Consider the following 19,150-nt stretch of genomic DNA (forward strand, 5'->3'; position numbering starts at 1 on the left):
TGCAACTAATACCTATAGATGCTGCAAAAGAAGGGAACAATTGTGGTCGTATTTTTTTCGTTTCATCGGGTTTTAAATTATAACGATTTTAAAATCTATTTATCATTTCCGTTGTTTTATTTTATAATATTAAAAAAATTTTTTTTAAATTTATATTCTATTTTTTTTCTATATATGTAAAATAAGTTATATTATTGTATTTTTTTTTGGAAATATAAAGTAAATAAGGTTTATTTGTTTTTGTCACGTTTCTAGTTTCTTCTATTTAAAAACTTTTCTATTTTATTGAAAACTTAGTATAAATTTCCTAAATACGCAAACATTATAATTAAAAAACATGTCTTTGGATATTTACAAGAAAAGTATTCTATAATGTTGTTTAATTTTTTTTTCTCCGATTTATCTCATAATTATTTCATTTTTTTTTTAAATATTGCAGACAATACTATTATTATATTCTATATATTTCGTAATTGTTAATAACAATATTTGCGAAATAAATAATTTAAGATTAAATTTTCAATAAAATAGAAACATTTTTAAATAGAAAAGAAATACTATGATTGGTAAAATAAAAACAGACGACGCACCTTCTTTCTTTATTTCGACCGTCGGTTCGTTTGGACCTTATACTTTTGTCGCACACCTACGTACTTATCTCTGTTTATTCCTTCTACCCTTCTATCGCTCCTATCTGCAAACATTTCGAGTATCAAAAGAATACGTGTCTATGCTTTGTATGCAGTCGCAACAAACCCACACATATACAACCAGGAGCGATAACTACGAAGCATAGCATAAAGAGAAGACCGAGAATAGTAAAAACTGTATAGCCATATTCCGTCTCCCTCTCACGCAGGCTCAATCCTATATGTTTGTCTCTTTCTCACTCGTTATTTATTATAGCAGCCGTTACATAGCTGCGTTTCCGTTTATTTACTTTCCAGATCACTCCCATTCTAAAGAAGTTTTCACTTCAAAAAAACCTTAAATTATGATATTTTGAAAAAAAATTCATATCGAAAAATCTAGACGTGATAGAAAAAATCAGCCATCGGGAACAGATTCAGAGCATCAAAATCTTCATATTTATGACATAATTTTTTGAAGGAGGATTTTGTTGCAGACCAGTGTTATTGGTCTAATACTGATACATTTTACTGTTTCAATGATTTAAAAAAAAAAAATATAAACTGATAAATACCGAAAATTAATTTTTCAATAATCTTACACGAATGGAACGTATATTTCATTCTGTATATATATATAGACATTGGCGGGCGCAGGATGATGTCCGAGACCTCCTGAGCGACCTCCGGCGGTAGGCTTGTCAACAAATTGTGGAAAGGTGCATCCCCACCCCAACCCTCACTCCCACCATCACTCCCACCATCACTACCACCACCACGATCTCCCGTCGAACGATCGTTTCCATCGTTTTCATGATAGGGTTTGGGAACTTGATGAGTAAAAAAAAAAAAAAGGTCATCAACTTTAAAAAAGTTGGACTTGGATGCTTTTTCCACATTTTGAAAATTTCGTATGACAAATTACAGTAATTCGTACATTTCATATATTTTATTCGCTCTGTTGTTTACTGCTTAACGCGAAGCACCTCCCACTCACCACCCTAGTTCCCCTACACCTGTGACACTGCGACAGTCACACATAATACAATGAAACACATAAATCCGAAACTTGAAGACACTTTTTTTTTTTTTACTCATCAAATTTGCACACGAGTCGCTTCTACGGTTAACGGTTAAACAAAAGTTGAAGAGATGAACAACGTACAAAACAGAAGACACGAAAAAAATATGAGGATATATGACGATATATGAAGATACATGAAGATGTATGACGATATAAAGAAAACAAGCTAAGAAGCAAGAAGACAGAAGAAAATGAAGAAAAGAAGCAAGAAGACAGAAGAAAACTGAATAAACGGTTGGAAAAATTGCTACAGAGCAGCATAGCACCATTTGCATACCAGCAATACCTCAGAAAGCATCGAAAAATTACTCTCTCCAATTATTATTTTAACATTTAACTTTTTTTCAGTTTTTACTTTTACAGCTTTTCCATTTATTAACATATTACCAACATTAGGACGTCACAGAAGATCACACGACAAAAAAGAAGTTTTACTAATTTTACAGGTAAATATTTTAAAATTATTAATCCAGGTAATTTTTAAAGGATAAACATATTCTCAAAATTTTATTAAGTCTTTGAATTTTTTTCAACTATTTAATTAGTATTCTATTTATTCTGTCATTTTAGTCTTTACATTTAGAACAGGGCGATTTCAACATTTAGAACTGATAGGACATATAGGACAGATAGGACAGATAGGACAGATAGGACAGATAGGACAGATAGGACAGATAGGACAGATAGAACAGATAAGACAGATAAAATAGCCGCTACAGAATCTACTATAATTTCAGTAAGTCTATATAAATCTATGTAAACATATAGTAACATCACAGAAGATCGCACAAAAAAAAGTATGTTAAAAATTGATCAAGTAAATATTTGATAATTATTAATCCAGGTATTTTTTAAAGGATAAACATATCCTCAAAATTGAATATAGTGTAGGGAAAACACTTATTATGTATCCAGCTAAGGATATCCGTTTTCCCCGAGAAAACCGGTACCACACAGAAGATTAGGGAAAAAACACTTTAATGAACACAAAACAAAACGTTAACAAGAATAAATACACCAAAAGTAAAGGAACGCACTAAACTACTTTTCCGGGAACACACTCGCTCAAATTATCTCGCAAATCGTTAATTTATTAATCGCCTTTTATCGCACTCGATCATACCTTCGTACGCACGTATAGTTCTCTCTAAATCTCTCTCTTGTTCTCTTGTTCACCCTTTATATATTAAAGCCCCCTTGTTTTGGCTGCTAGGCGATACTCCCGTGGCAGCATCTCGCCAGGCAACCAGTTTGCCTCAGTTTGCGCTGCCAGGGAACGCTCACCCATGGCTACGACTCAAAACGCCACGAACTTGCCCCTGTTTATGCTACCAGGCAACGTACCCCTGAAGCTTCTTCACGCCGCACACGCACACACACATACAACAAACACTCCTACTCCCACAATAGTCTTATAATTTTTTTCAACAATTTAATTATTAGTCTATTTATTCAGTCATTTAATGCTATAAATTAATTATGTTATGCAAATTATTACTGTTGTAACATTATCTAATGAAGTTCATAGTAAAAAATATGACCCGATCATTTTATGTATTCAATTAAACATGTTTTATTTTGAGCTAAAAATTTATTGCCTAGGTAATAACGAACGTTTGAGTTTTGCTGCTAGAAGAGAAGAGTTATTTTTTAAACATATTTTTTAAATTAATTTGCAAACATATTTTGTAACACTTCTTCTTTAATTATTCAAGTTTTTATTTCTTTCGCATTTTATATTGATTATATTTACAATGACAGATAACACATCTCTTACGCAATTAAAAAAACAAAGCACACGGCGGCAACAAAAGTTCCGTAGGGAGTGGCTTAATAATCCGGATTTTTGTTCGTGGCTCCGGCCTCATTCTGATAAATTAAAAGCTCAATGCTCACTCTGCAAAGCAACAATCACTGCGGAGTTATCGGTTATTCGCAAACATGCGACTAATAAGTCTCATTTAATAATGTTAAAAGGTTTAAATAAACAAGCGAAAATGTCTAATTTTATAGAAAAAGCTTCAAATGAAGTTCGAAATGATTCAATGAATCATAAAGTTTCCCGCGCAGAAATTAAATTGTGTAGTTTTTTTGCAGAACACAATGTACCTTTTAAGATTATGGATCACTTAACACCGTTACTCCAGGAGTGTTTTCCTGATAGTGACATTATAAAGGAAGTCCGATTAAAATCTTCTAAAAGCGCATGTGTTATTAAAAACGTAATCGGATTTGCTGAAAAAGAGGAACTAGCTAGTAAATTACAAAAAACTCATTTTAGTGTATTGATAGATGAGTCAACTGACATTTCAATGACTCAAACATTGTGCATTATCGTACGGTATTACGATGAATCTCTAGGAAAAATAGTTAGTCATTTTTGGGAGTTATGTAGAATTTTTAATGATAATTCTAGAGAAGTATCTGCTACAGCAGAGCATCTTTTTAATTGTGTCCGGGAATCTTTTCAACGTTTTTCTGTATCTTTTGATAAAATTATTGGTTTCGGATCAGACGGTTGTAATGCGATGATGGGTAAACATAATTCAGTAAAAACAAGATTTGAAGATAGTTGTCCTAACATTTACATCATGACGTGTATTTGTCATTCGCTTCCCTGTGTGACAGTGAAGCTTGTGACGCAATACCGTCTGATTGTGAAAAATTATTTCATTCAATTTATAATCACTTTTCATCAAGTTCTAAGCAGCAGCATGAATTTAAACAATATCAACAATTCTTAGAGCTGAAAAATCATAAAATTTTGTGTCCAGTGGAGACTCGATGGCTTTCAGTAACGGCTGTAATTACCAGGCTTCTAAAGCAGTGGGACGCGTTAACTTTATATTTTAATAATATCGTTTACGATATAGAAACAAAAAGATCAAATTCACGAAAAACAAAAACTTTTTCGGCTTTAAATTTTGAAATAGAAGAATTTATACTTCAAAATCTTAATAATCCAATTACAAAATTATATTATCCTTTTCTTGAATGAATTTTACCAAAATTCACAACTTTAAACAAACTTTTTCTATCCGAGAAACCATTAATTACAGTCGTTCATAAAAAAATGAGTTCTACATATATAGAAATACTTAAAAATTTTATGATCCCGGATTACGTTAATAAAACACCGTTAAGTTTAATTAATCCGGCCGATGAATCGAAATATATAAATATTATGAATGTTTACACGGGTGTATATTCAATGGATTTTTTTAACAAGCCTGAGTACTCGACATCTCCACGAAAAGAAGTAAAAATCGAATTTCTTACAAATTGTAGAAATTTTTTCGTAAAAGGCTGCTTAACAATAAAGAAAAGGTATGATTTCGAGAACGTTCTATTAAAAAATCTATCTATTATTAATCCTGAAGAAGCTACTTCTCAATTTACACGAAATATAACACCTTCTTTATTACCGGTAATGCGACAACTACCTCGACTTGTCCCTAAAGAATGTTACCAATCAATCGACGATGAGTGGCGACAGCTACCAAATTTTATTTTACCGGAAAATATTAAAATCACCGATCCTGTAGATGCATTTTGGCACAAACTAAAAAAATTTAAAGATACGGATGAAATTTATTCTTTTAAAAATCTAGCTAGTTTTTTTTTTTAAGTATAATGTCACTACCGTTGTCAAACGCAGATTGTGAGCATATTTTTAGTAAAATTAATTTAAATAAAACAAAAACTCGGAAAAATTTATCTGTAGAAACGCTTAATGGGTTGTTACTGTCTAGTCAAAGAGTAGATTCTAATTGTGTAAATTATGAACCCAGTCAACGGGAATACAATTTAATACAAAATTCTTTATATGTTAGTGAAGAGAAAAGCAATAATGATAAAAACATAAACGAAGCAGAAGTGAATTTCGAAATGACAGACATGGACGATTGATTAGAGCCAAAGTAATTGTTTTGTTAAACTGTTATGGCCGAAACTCCTCAACTAAGAGTCCTCTGGCAATTGGTTTATACTATGAAGTGGAGAATAAAGGGTTAGGTTAAGGTGTAAAATAAAACACGTGATTGAGCCAACCAAAGAAACAATGCCTTTTTTATTGGCACGTCAGGGAAAAGCCTTGCGGCATAAAAACCCTGGATGAATACTTGATTATACAATAATAAGGTACCACGTGGCGTTACCACGAGGGAAAATACCGTCGATGTGAAATATATATATATTGGAAAGATCTCACCTCTCGCACTCCGCAAATATAGCGATCACAACCTTAAGGGTTGTGATGTGGAATGGGCTCACTTTCACGAGTCTTGAAGATTAGGAGATTCTCTTCGTTGTCCTTTGTGAATTCTTAAAGCCTCTATAATCCCTCAAGATGTGTAGTCGTAGGCGTCCGGTGAAGAATAGAAAGAATGCCCCTTTGTACTGTCCCAGCAGGACGTACGTACTTGGGCTATGAGAAGTGGGGATGCGAGAGGCGGGGGTAGCTAGAGAAGCGCTTCGATAGTTACTGGTGGTTGATCGATGCTCACAGTAAGTATCGATCTAGAATCCTAATCGATGGAAGCGGATGCGCGCGAGTTTCGAATACCGCTAATCACCGTACGATCCTTTCGAATCGTACATACTCCCCCCGTTGAGAGTGTAACGATCAATGACATTCATAATACATGGTTTGTGTTGTGCGCTTATTACAATCAATTTTACTATATTTGTGAAACGAGTCACAATTTATATATCGCTATATTATATATCGCTTGCAGCACGAGCTGCTTACCTTATTCCGTGAATCGCTGGCCAGTCGATCTATCTGTTTTGTACGTACGAGAAAATTAATCATAAGAGATACAACGCACGAACGTTAATTATAAAAGATACAACGCAAGAAAATTAATGATTGTTTAACAATGGACAAATAGTTATCGCATTTCGCTTGACCACTCCGTGAACCGTCTTCACGGTGAATACTCGCATTGATAGTGGACAAATAGTTGTCACACTTTTCTTGACGACTCCGTGAATAGTCTTCACGGCTATCTCACGTATAGTTGATTTGTCGATGAGAATGACGGTGGTGTTCCTTTGATTTTATGCTGGGGTTGGGTCCATTTCTAGCGTTTTTTTGGAATGTGTGTCCATGAAGACAATCGATTAGCTGGAGTCTTAATATAATTTTCCTTCGACAATGTCGTAAACGTTCCTTTAATCTAAAAGAAATATGCAGGCGTTAGTATGGTTGCATCATTTAAATCTGACGAAATGAGGCTTAACGGGCGTAAACTTAAAATAGCTTCGATTTCGATAACGAATGTGGTCTACTTCTTCGTACGCGAAACGCAGTTCGCTCACGTTTCGTCTAAAATGATGTTTGAAAGATTTGACTGCAATTTCCCCCAGACCTCTGAAATAAGGTAACAGGGGATGATTGAAAGGTCATGAAATTTTACAATCTACAGCGAAATCATGGATCTTCGCCTTATACTCGTCCGACTCGAGCAAGGCATACAGTTTCTTTAACTGGTTATTAGCCCCGACGAAGTTGGTTCCGTTATCAGAATAAACGTGAGTTGGAATAGTTTTCGACTTACAAACCGCCGGAAAGCGGCCAAAAAGGCATCTGTAGTCAGATCGCTGACTAATTCGATGTGTACAGTCTGGATAGTCATGCAGAGGAAGATGCACCCGTATATTTTAACGCGACCTTTATTACGGTACTTCTTTTCTTTCGCGTAGATTGGACCGAAGAAATCTACTCCTACGTGGGAGAACGCAGTGGCTTCCTGCACTCGCGAGCTTGGTGAATTCCCCATTTTATATTGGATGTCGGATGCACGGAATCGAATGCAATGTACGCAATGACGTACGATTCTTCGCACTTGATTCTTACCGTCGAGGAGTCAAAAACGTTGTTGAAGGGCATAGAGGGTAGTCTGTATACCGGCGTGAAAGTTTTGTTCATGGAGTTTTCGGATGAGACCGGTGACGTTGTGTTGTGAGGGCAATAATATCGGACATTTCTCGTGGAAACTTAAATTTGCGTTCCGAAGTCGACCCCCCACTCGAATTAAACCTTTTTCGTCAAGAATCGGAGTTAACGCGGCGAGCCTTGCGCTCTTGACTCCCCCCGCTGTTTTCAATCTTTCTCTTTCGGCGTGACATTGTAAGTCTTGCACGATTTTAAAAACGCGTCGTTCCGTCTCTGTTATTTCTGCGGTAGACAATTCTCCCTTATATGAGTTAGTTTTAAGCCATCGTCAGCATCGAGTTACAATTTTTAATAATCGCGTGTAGCTAGAGAATCGCTGACACATGCTTCTTGATTCAATTCACGTCGTTAATACCGATAATCTCTTTACGTCCGGCAATTAGAGAAATTCCCTTTCCATGCATCGTTCTTTTAGGAAATCGCGCGGAAGTATTTTCCTCGATAAAGCGTCCGCTGGGTTATCTTCGGATCGCACATGTCGCCATGTGAAACCTTCACAGATTTCTTGTATTTCGCGCACGCGATTTGCCGTGTATATTTTTAACGTACTGGAGTCTCCTTTCAGCTAACCTAGTACAATTATTGAATCGGACCAGAAAGTTATCTTGTCGGGTTTCAATCTGTCGGCGGTCCGGACTTCTCTGTATAATCGCGCGAGTGTCAATGCTCTGCATAATTCTAAACGTTGTACGGTGGTGTCCTTAAGAGGAGCCACGCGACTTTTAGCGCAAAGTAGACGTACGCGTGTGTTACCGAATTTATGTCGCGATCTTACATATAAGCAGCCTCCGTAACCAAATTGACTCGCGTCGCAGAAACCGTGTAATTGCCCGTCGATCGCGTCATCAACGTATAGATCACGGTTTAGTATGTCGGCTCCGAGTGGATAATTCGCGCTTTCATCTTTCACGAGTTTTTTATGGTTCGTATAGCAAGAAACAGTGTTAAGGTTATTTCGAGTGTCACCGTGCTAAGTTCGAACTCGCGAATCCGTTCGTTATGTCACTAAAATATCTGTTGATATTGGCGCTCGTCTGGATCAATTCATGTATGTCGATAAATTTTCTCGATATCCGCGTTCAATACGTACTGATACGTTCGGAATCGTAACAAGAGTTTTACTACAGTATCTCGAATGATAGGTTCTACTAACAAGTGTTGTTGAGAAATACATCTGATCATTTTTTCGCGGAAGTGTCGAATACGACCCATGCCTTGGTTGTCATGCTGACTGATTTAATGACCGCGTGATGGGGAAGATAACAGCCTCCCGTAAGTTCGTCTTTAACATTCGACGTATGTCTTAAATCGATACATTCCCGTATGATCCGTTCATATTCCTTCCGGAGTTCGGTATTCGCGTGTAACTTTTTCGAGAGATTGTGGAATCGGCGTGATAGTCCAGTCAAAATAGCCCTGAAATCGGGTTTTTGAGCTATACGGCTGAAAAAATATGGAAATTATCAGAAAAATGCGTACAATACTGTGGGCAAAGTAAAAAAGTTCTCAACCACCGGGAAAGGGGTGAAAAAAATTAAAAACTACCCCAAAATACGATTTTTGGATTATATGTTAAAAATATCAAAAAAAGTTTCAAATAAAAGTTGTAGAGCATAAAATTTTAGGCCTATCTATATCAGACCATTTTTCCCCTAAAACGCACCCTTTCACCCCTACGACGGTTCAAAGTACTCAAAAAATGAAAATTCAATAAAAAATATAAAAATTGGACTTTTTAAAATTTTTTTTTTTTAATTATCTTTAAAAAACTACAAAGAATAATCGTAGGGAAACAAAAAATTTTTTTTTCATCCCTTCTATTAAAAATCAAGGGGTGAAAACGGTTTTTGCTCGATATTTCGCTTAAAACGGGTTATTTAAAAAAATTTTCTTTTTCATATGAATTTTTAATTTATTTTTTAAATTTTGGTGTTGAATTTATATTTATAAATATTTACCTGTAGGAAATATCCCAATTTAAAGACAGGTAATTACTCCCTTAGTCCTACGCCTTTGTAGAAAGAAACAGAAAATGAAGCTATCCTGCTCTTACTCATTGTGACGTAGGTCGCCATGGCACGCATGCGCAGACTCTTAACTTCCATGCGTGCAAGAGAGATAGACAACCTATTGTTAGCTTCGTCCAAATGTAAACAGTATAACGCGATGAAACCCTTTTTCTTAAATATATTCTCTTTTTCTTCTATATTCTCTATAGCTCGAGAGTCTCGCGCGCATCTGTGACAGCATGATAGATTTTTGAAAATATCTCAAAAAGTAAGCGAGATAAAGCGATTTTGTATTAATTATGTTTTGTAGACAATTTTCTTTGCTACAAAAAAGGTTTAGTACTAAAATATTTTATCTTCCTCACTTTTCGAGATATATTAAAAAAATATGATTACTCTCTTTCCTGATACTTTTTATTAAGTTTCACCACTGACAAGGACAGCGCAAGGTCTTGCCCTCTCGGATTTTGTTCAAATTTTGCAGGATGATAGATTTTGCTTACCTTTTTACGAATATATAGTGTTATAGGAGCCACTACTCAATAATTTTTGAGACATTTGCCATTAAAAATGCTTATGAGGCTATCTAGTGTTTAAATTTACTTCTGAAGTAAGCAATGGTATATAATAGGTTAAGGATAAGGACAACGATTCGGCGATTCGTTCCAATAGTGGGCCGAGTCTTTTAGGGTTCGAATCTTGGGAGGTAAATTTTTTTTTTTCTATTTTTATATGTAAAGATACATAATAGAGTTTAAATAAGTTGAAAATGAAATGACTTAAATGACTAGAAACCTTATAAGAGTTTTTTTTTTATTAGCATTTGTATATGTTCTCAATTCTCACTATTTTCAAAATAAATATCAATGATTAGACTGCTAAAATTTCTCAAAAAATCACGAAAATATATCAAGACTTTTCTTATTTTTGTTAATTACTAATCTTAATCAGTAATTAAGACTTTCCTACGCTTGTTATAATAAAAAAAAATATGTAAAGTGTTTTAAAATACATTAATAGAGAAATAAATGATAAAATTTATTAAAATGTAATAACAAAATTTTTTTTTAAATTTTAAAACTTGAAAAAAAAATAGTAGTTATCGAAGGCCCACGGCCAGACCGGCCTAAAACGTAAAATTAGTAGGTTTGCTTTAAAAATTATGAAGAAAATCTAAATATGCACTCACTTTAAAAAATGCAATTTAAAGTTTAAAAATCGAAAATTACGTATTAAGACACTTTAAATAATTTTTTTGAATTTTTTTTCGAAAAGTACATTGAAAAAAAAAACTTTTATGTAGAATGGTAATTTTCATTTGGATGAGTTTTAAAAAAGGTACGGGCTAAAAACCACAGAAAGAGCTGCTTTTTGAAAATTCGATATCTTTGGAACGGCAGATCAAAAAATGCCACAATTTAGGAGGAAGGGTTTTTCAGTGGGTACTAAAAGGTACCAAAAAATGGCGGAAATCAAAAATAAAAATTTTTAAAACCGTCCGATTTGGCGTGGAATGCCCCATATGTACAGAATAATATTTATTACAAAACAATAAAAGCATTTCGCAAGTGAGAATAAAAAGTAAACAGTTATCCAGCCCTACGTGAGAATCTGAATGTACCCAGCAATAAACATATCGATGCCGAAGAACACATACTTCTGATTCAGAAAAAAAATTAGTTTGTCTCGATATTTTAGTATTTTTTCAAAATCATTGATATTTATTTTGAAAATAGTGAGAATTGAGAACATATACAAATGCTAATAAAAAAAAAAACTCTTATAAGGTTTCTAGTCATTTAAGTCATTTCATTTTCAACTTATTTAAACTCTATTATGTATCTTTACATATAAAAATAGAAAAAAAAAAAATTTACCTCCCAAGATTCGAACCCTAAAAGACTCGGCCCACTATTGGAACGAATCGCCGAATCGTTGTCCTTATCCTTAACCTATTATATACCATTGCTTACTTCAGAAGTAAATTTAAACACTAGATAGCCTCATAAGCATTTTTAATGGCAAATGTCTCAAAAATTATTGAGTAGTGGCTCCTATAACACTATATATTCGTAAAAAGGTAAGCAAAATCTATCATCCTGCAAAATTTGAACAAAATCCGAGAGGGCAAGACCTTGCGCTGTCCTTGTCAGTGGTGAAACTTAATAAAAAGTATCAGGAAAGAGAGTAATCATATTTTTTTAATATATCTCGAAAAGTGAGGAAGATAAAATATTTTAGTACTAAACCTTTTTTGTAGCAAAGAAAATTGTCTACAAAACATAATTAATACAAAATCGCTTTATCTCGCTTACTTTTTGAGATATTTTCAAAAATCTATCATGCTGTCACAGATGCGCGCGAGACTCTCGAGCTATAGAGAATATAGAAGAAAAAGAGAATATATTTAAGAAAAAGGGTTTCATCGCGTTATACTGTTTACATTTGGACGAAGCTAACAATAGGTTGTCTATCTCTCTTGCACGCATGGAAGTTAAGAGTCTGCGCATGCGTGCCATGGCGACCTACGTCACAATGAGTAAGAGCAGGATAGCTTCATTTTCTGTTTCTTTCTACAAAGGCGTAGGACTAAGGGAGTAATTACCTGTCTTTAAATTGGGATATTTCCTACAGGTAAATATTTATAAATATAAATTCAACACCAAAATTTAAAAAATAAATTAAAAATTCATATGAAAAAGAAAATTTTTTTAAATAACCCGTTTTAAGCGAAATATCGAGCAAAAACCGTTTTCACCCCTTGATTTTTAATAGAAGGGATGAAAAAAAATTTTTTGTTTCCCTACGATTATTCTTTGTAGTTTTTTAAAGATAATTAAAAAAAAAAAATTTTAAAAAGTCCAATTTTTATATTTTTTATTGAATTTTCATTTTTTGAGTACTTTGAACCGTCGTAGGGGTGAAAGGGTGCGTTTTAGGGGAAAAATGGTCTGATATAGATAGGCCTAAAATTTTATGCTCTACAACTTTTATTTGAAACTTTTTTTGATATTTTTAACATATAATCCAAAAATCGTATTTTGGGGTAGTTTTTAATTTTTTTCACCCCTTTCCCGGTGGTTGAGAACTTTTTTACTTTGCCCACAGTATTGTACGCATTTTTCTGATAATTTCCATATTTTTTCAGCCGTATAGCTCAAAAACCCGATTTCAGGGCTATTTTGACTGGACTATGAGGGCTATACTACGTAGGTGACTGTGATCATGTCCTTCCTCACGAGGATATACGCACCATGTATTTTCCCGATTCGTACCGTCTCGCATTTTAGACGTAATGAATTTCGCCTTCTAATTCGTTTACTGAATTCGATCGCGCTATGTTAGAGACGATGAGTAGCGAAAAGTTCTGCCTATATTTATTGTTTAGCGATTAAATGATTACCTCGATGACGATCATCGATCAAGTTCTGGTCTAGCGTGAGTGGAAACCTAATATGGTATAATCTGTTAGCGTAACATTCTCGTGACATTTTCGGCAATGAAGTGTGCGGTGACGCACGTATCTAAGAATACCCGAAATTGTTTAAAGGTCCCGTTTCGCCTTTTCTAACACGGTACTTAGCGCTCATAAGGAATTGACTCGATGCGCCGCGCGCGTTACTATTAAAGATTGGTGTTAGTCATACGGGGGTAGGTTTGGTTTGAGATGTTGACTCGATCTCCTCCTTCACGGGGGTTATTGTCTTCTGTTGATAAGTGTTCATGTGTAATGACGTGTGATGGGTCTGGTTGCAGATTTGACAACGTGAACTCTTACATGGATCTCCGTGCTTCCGTAAGCAATTTTGGCATAATCCGCAACGTTTAACTATTGCCAGTCTGTCTTGTCTCGTCAGGTCATGGTATCGGGAACATTGGTATAAAAGATGTTTGTCTTGTTTGCAAAGAATACACTTCTTTGAGGTCTGAGTAAGAAACGTGCGCTTTATATGCGTCTCCTGTCGGTTTCGTGGCCGTAAAGTCATCGTCTCAGTACGTCTATGTTTTGCGTGAGGCTCGTTTCCAGATGTCGATGGAATATTCGACGACGCGACGCTACGGAGTGTGTACTCGTTTACAAAGTCGCAAAGCTGATTCATGGTCGGATAATTATCCGCATCTAACTGTTTGTCCCATTCTTGTCTAAGATCGCGGGGTAGAATGCGTTCGCCAAGGCGTACCATCAGTGCGAGTGGTACATTGAAAGAAGTAATAGTATCCGAATGGGCCCGCAAGTCACCCGCAAGCCGTGTCATCTCTTCTATTGACATGCTTTTCGGCCGTGGAGTGTCTATGAAGGCGTCAATGGCCCGTGCCAGGAGTATGCGTTGCCGGTCGAAAGTTTTCAATAACATTTCCCACGCATTCTTATAATTCTGCCCGGTCGATGAATATGTCGCGATCGTCTGAAGCGCTCTACCGGTAAGAGACTCGCGGAGGTATATATGTTTTTCTAAATCCGACATGTCGGTACGCGCGTCTACCAGCGTCATGAAACTTCCCTTGAATTGGATCCACTTTCCGATGTCTCCGTCGAATTTCGGGATCTCGATTCGGCGTAATCGTATTTACTGATCGCGGGTATTTGTAGCACCGTCGTCTCCATGCGAACCATTCGCGTTACTAACCGCGGCCGTATCGCCCGAGTCAATTTTGTCTCCGATCGCGAAATATCTATGATTGGATTCAAACTATCGACTCCTCCTACTTCGCTAATAGCAGTAGCGCACTTTTCATACAATGTTTCGTATTTCTCTACTAGCTGAGTAAGTCGTTCATAACGCTTTCTTACTTCCTGTTTACTTAAATTTCCTTCTTGGATTAGTTTTTCGACGTGTGTTAAACCCGATTCTAAAACTAGCCGTTTTTGTTCGAGCTGTTCGAGCTGTTTTTGCAATGCCATTACGAACCGTTATTAATTATTCTACTTTTCGAAATTTACTCAAATTAATTTATGGTAATATATAAAAATCCCCTTTATATGAATAAATGACCGCGCGTTGGGTTCTCGATCGCGTGGTACGGCCCTGAGGCTAGATCGTTGAAGGGGGTATACCTATGTATAGTATAAGAGGCCGTTGGAGGGGGTATACGGTTGTCGTTAGCTATATGCCGATAGATGGGATGTCCGGCGATGACGTCACGGCGTCTACCGTTCAAGTAAGGAAGGTGGCGTGGCGGTGAAGCCACCGAAAATCTTATCGTTCTTTGTACGAGAATAAAGCGTTTTCCGAGATGGAGAATAACCTTCGATTATATATAATGTATCCGTTCAAATTTAGAAATTAAGTTCTATAAGTCTTTTCGATGTTAAGATGTGAATTTTACAGAGAAATGAGCGTAATGCATAGATATATAAGAAATTGCGAACTTCTACGGGGTTCGAAGACGCAATTTCCCTTGAGATATATATTAGTAAATGAGGGTGTGTACGCATAGGCGTACGCACGGGTAATTAAAACTACTTATCTCGCTTCTAGATTTTTCGTGATGCTGCCTCCGCTGAACGGTGTAGATGTCACAAGATGGCGGACTCCCTCGACTTCGTTGTTCTCTAATCGGTTTGCTCGGTGTGGTGATAGTCTACTCGCTTCTTCGTAAATCAGAAGTCGGGAATTCGCACCTTACAGGATTGCACCAAAATGTTATAGCCGAAATTCCTCAACTAAGAGTCCTCTGGCAATTGGTTTATACTATGAAGTGGAGAATAAAGGGTTAGGTTAAGGTGTAAAATAAAACACGTGATTGAGCCAACCAAAGAAACAATGCCTTTTTTATTGGCTCGTCAGGGAAAAGCCTTGCGGCATAAAAACCCTGGATGAATACTTGATTATACAATAATAAGGTACCACGTGGCGTTACCACGAGGGAAAATACCGTCGATGTGAAATATATATATATTGGAAAGATCTCACCTCTCGCACTCCGCAAATATAGCGATCACAACCTTAAGGGTTGTGATGTGGAATGGGCTCACTTTCACGAGTCTTGAAGATTAGGAGATTCTCTTCGTTGTCCTTTGTGAATTCTTAAAGCCTCTATAATCCCTCAAGATGTGTAGTCGTAGGCGTCCGGTGAAGAATAGAAAGAATGCCCCTTTGTAATGTCCCAGCAGGACGTACGTACTTGGGCTATGAGAAATGGGGATGCGAGAGGCGGGGGTAGCTAGAGAAGCGCTTCGATAGTTACTGGTGGCAGTGCTGTCAGATCGTGGGTAAATCTTACCCTCTCCCTGTGCCACTGGGATTGCACACAATGAAAGTTTTCCATGTCCGTGTGTTTGGGATGTCGAAAAAAGTCGAGTGTAACCGAAGTTGGCGGGCACGCCGGAGTGGCACACTATGAAAGCGACTCGTGTCGTCCGAACACATGGACACGAGTCGCTTTCATAGTGTGCCATTTCGTGGCCAACCGCCAACTTCGGTTACACTCGGCTTTCCTCGACATCCCAAACACACGGACATGGAAAACTTTCATTGTGTGCAATCCCAGTGGCACAGGGAGAGGGTAAGATTTACCCATGATCTGACAGCACTGACTGGTGGTTGATCGATGCTCACAGTAAGTATCGATCTAGAATCCTAATCGACGGAAGCGGATGCGCGCGAGTTTCGAATACCGCTAATCACCGTACGATCCTTTCGTACATAAACATTATTTGTTAAACCATTAAAATAATTTAATATATTGTTATTTTTTGTTATCTTTTTTTGAAAGTTTAATTGTAATGATTGTTAATTAGGTAATATTAAAGTATAATGTAAAAAATGTATTAAGTTGAGAAGTATGAAAATCGAATGGAATTAAGTCGCATAATTGTATTAGAATTTCATACTTGACAGTCTAATATAATATTGTATAATAATTATTTAATGTATTTAATAATTGTTAATTAGGTTGTATGAAAGTATAATATAAAAAATATATTAAGTTGAGAAGTATGAAAATCGAATGGAATTATGTCGCATAATTGTATTCGAATTTCATACTTAACAGTCTAATATAATATTGTATAATAATAATTGTATTTAATGATTGTTAATTAGGTAATATTAAAGTATAATGTAAAAAATGTATTAGGTTGAGAAGTATAAAAATCGAATGGAATTATGTCGCATAATTGTATTCGAATTTCATACTTGACAGTCTAATATAATATTGTATAATAATAATTGTATTTAATGATTGTTAATTAGGTAATATTAAAGTATAATGTAAAAAATGTATTAGGTTGAGAAGTATAAAAATCGAATGGAATTATGTCGCATAATTGTATTCGAATTTCATACTTGACAGTCTAATATAATATTGTATAATAATTTTTTTAATGTATTTAATGATTGTTAATTAGGTAATATTAAAGTATAATGTAAAAAATGTATTAAGTTGAGAAGTATGAAAATCGAATGGAATTATGTCGCATAATTGACGGTGCAGGGGGCGAAGAGGAGTCATAAGAGGGGCAGAGGGATAGGGGGAATGGTCGTGGGGGTGAGGAAGGAGATGGCGGCGGAGGGGGAGGGTGAAAAGGAGGAAGAGGAGGAGGGAATCATGGTGAGGAGGGTGAAGGCTGGGGGAGAGGTTTGGACGGTGGTAGCTGTATATGTGAATGGAGATATGGTAAGGAAGTTGGGGAAGATAAGGGGATGGATGGAGTTGCAGGGGCAGGAGGGGAAGGTAATTATATGAGGTGATTTCAATGCAAGGACAGGTGAGACAGGAGGGAGAGAGGGAGGAGAAGAAGGGGAAGAGGGGAGAGGTAAAAGGTCCAAGGATAAGGTGATGAATAGGAAGGGGCGGTTGTTAACGAGTATGATGGGAGAGGTTGGTTGGGAGATTTTGAATGGAGGTATTGAGGGCGATGAGGAGGGAGAGTTTACATATACGGGGGGGGGGGGGACGGGCACGGTGATTGACTACGTGTTAGGGGATGGGAGTACGAGGAGTGGGATAGAGAGGGTAGTAGTGGGTGATAGGATAGACTCGGATCATCATCCGTTGATAGTGACCATGAAGAAAGGAAGGAGGGGCAGTAGAATGAAGAAGAGTGGAGGAAAGGGAGGGAAACGAGGCAAATGGTCGGAGGAGATGAAAAAGGAGTATCAAAAGGGAATAAGTGAAGTAAGATTAGAGAAGGTCGGAGTGAAGGAGATAGTGAAGGAGATGACAGAGAAGGTGAAAAGAGAAATGGTGAGGAGTGAGGAGAAAGGAGGAAGAAGGGGAGGGAGAAGGAAGGAGGGATGGTGGGACGATGAGTGCAGGGGGATGAAAAGCGAAACGAGGAGGGTATTAAGGGAGTGGAGGAGGGGGAGAGGATCAAGAGAAGAGTACGGGAGAAGGAAGGCAGAGTACAAGCAGCTGTGTGAAAGGAAAAAGGAGGAGGAGAGAGACAGGGTGATGAGAGAGATAGGGGAGGCGAGGACGGAACAAAAAGTTTGGGAGATAGTGAACAGAGGAAGAGTTAGGAGGAAGAAGGTGAGCGAGAACATAGGGAAAGAGGAGTGGAGAGAGCACTTCATGAGGTTGCTGGGTGGGACGGAGGAAAGAGTCGTATTGGATACAGGGAGGAGGAGGGGAGAAGATGGAGAAGAGGAGATAAGTAGGGAAGAGATGGAGAGGGTAGTAGGGAAGCTGAAGGAAGAAAAAGCGGCGGGAATAGATGCAATTCCTAACGAGGCCTGGAAGTTTGGAGGAAGAAAGGGGCTGGAGATGATTAGGGCGGTCTGCAATGGGGTGTGGAGAGGGGAGGGCTGGCCGGAGGAGTGGAAGGAGGGGCTAATAATTCCGATAGTGAAGAGAGGAGAAGGGGAGAAGGTGACTGACTACAGAGGCATAACACTCATGCCGTCTCTGTACAAAGTGTACGCAGCAGTTCTAGCAGGCAGGATAGAGGAGGAGGTGGAGAGGAAGGAGCTGGTGCCGCAGAACCAGACAGGGTTTAGGAGAGGTCTAGGAACGATAGACAATATATATGTCTTGAATTATCTGGTGGGAAGACAAGGAAGGAGAGAGAGGGGGAAGCTGGTGGCGGCGTTCCTGGACTTCAAGGCGGCTTTTGACTCGGTGGATCGGGAGGTGCTGCTGCGTGGGATGGAGAAGAGAGGGATAAGAGAAGGGCTCAGAGATAGGGTGAAGGAGGTGTTGAATGAAACGGCGAGTAGGGTGAAGGCAGGGGGGGAGGAGGGTGATAGATTCTGGACGGCAAGAGGGGTCAGGCAGGGATGTCCAATGAGCCCGATGCTCTTTAACCTCCTGACTGCAGACTTGGAGGAGGAGCTGTTGAAAGGAAGATGGGGAGGGGTTAAGGTGAGAGGGATGAGGATTTGCTCACTGGCGTATGCAGACGATGTGGTGTTGTTGGCGGAAAGGGAGGAGGAGATGGAGAGCATGCTGAGGCGAATGGAGGGATATTGTGATAGGAAGAAATTGGAGGTCAGTGTGGAGAAAACAAAGATTGTGAGATTTAGGA

The 19,150-nt window shown here is 37.4% G+C and overlaps 1 long non-coding RNA gene across 1 annotated transcript; it reads right to left on the reverse strand.

Annotated features, from left to right (window-relative positions):
* Window positions 1-3,408: 3,408 nt before the first annotated feature.
* Window positions 3,409-3,910, reverse strand: LOC149031318 (uncharacterized). Its single transcript, XR_016177848.1, has 2 exons — window positions 3,823-3,910; window positions 3,409-3,610 (listed from the first exon to the last, which is right to left on the reverse strand). It is a non-coding gene; the product is annotated as an uncharacterized LOC149031318 (long non-coding RNA).
* Window positions 3,911-19,150: the final 15,240 nt, after the last annotated feature.

This window comes from Polistes dominula, unplaced genomic scaffold (genome assembly GCF_049000335.1).
Source record: "Polistes dominula isolate Pdom_NZ unplaced genomic scaffold, Pdom_raw_medaka contig_216, whole genome shotgun sequence".
Lineage (NCBI taxonomy): Eukaryota > Metazoa > Arthropoda > Insecta > Hymenoptera > Vespidae > Polistes > Polistes dominula.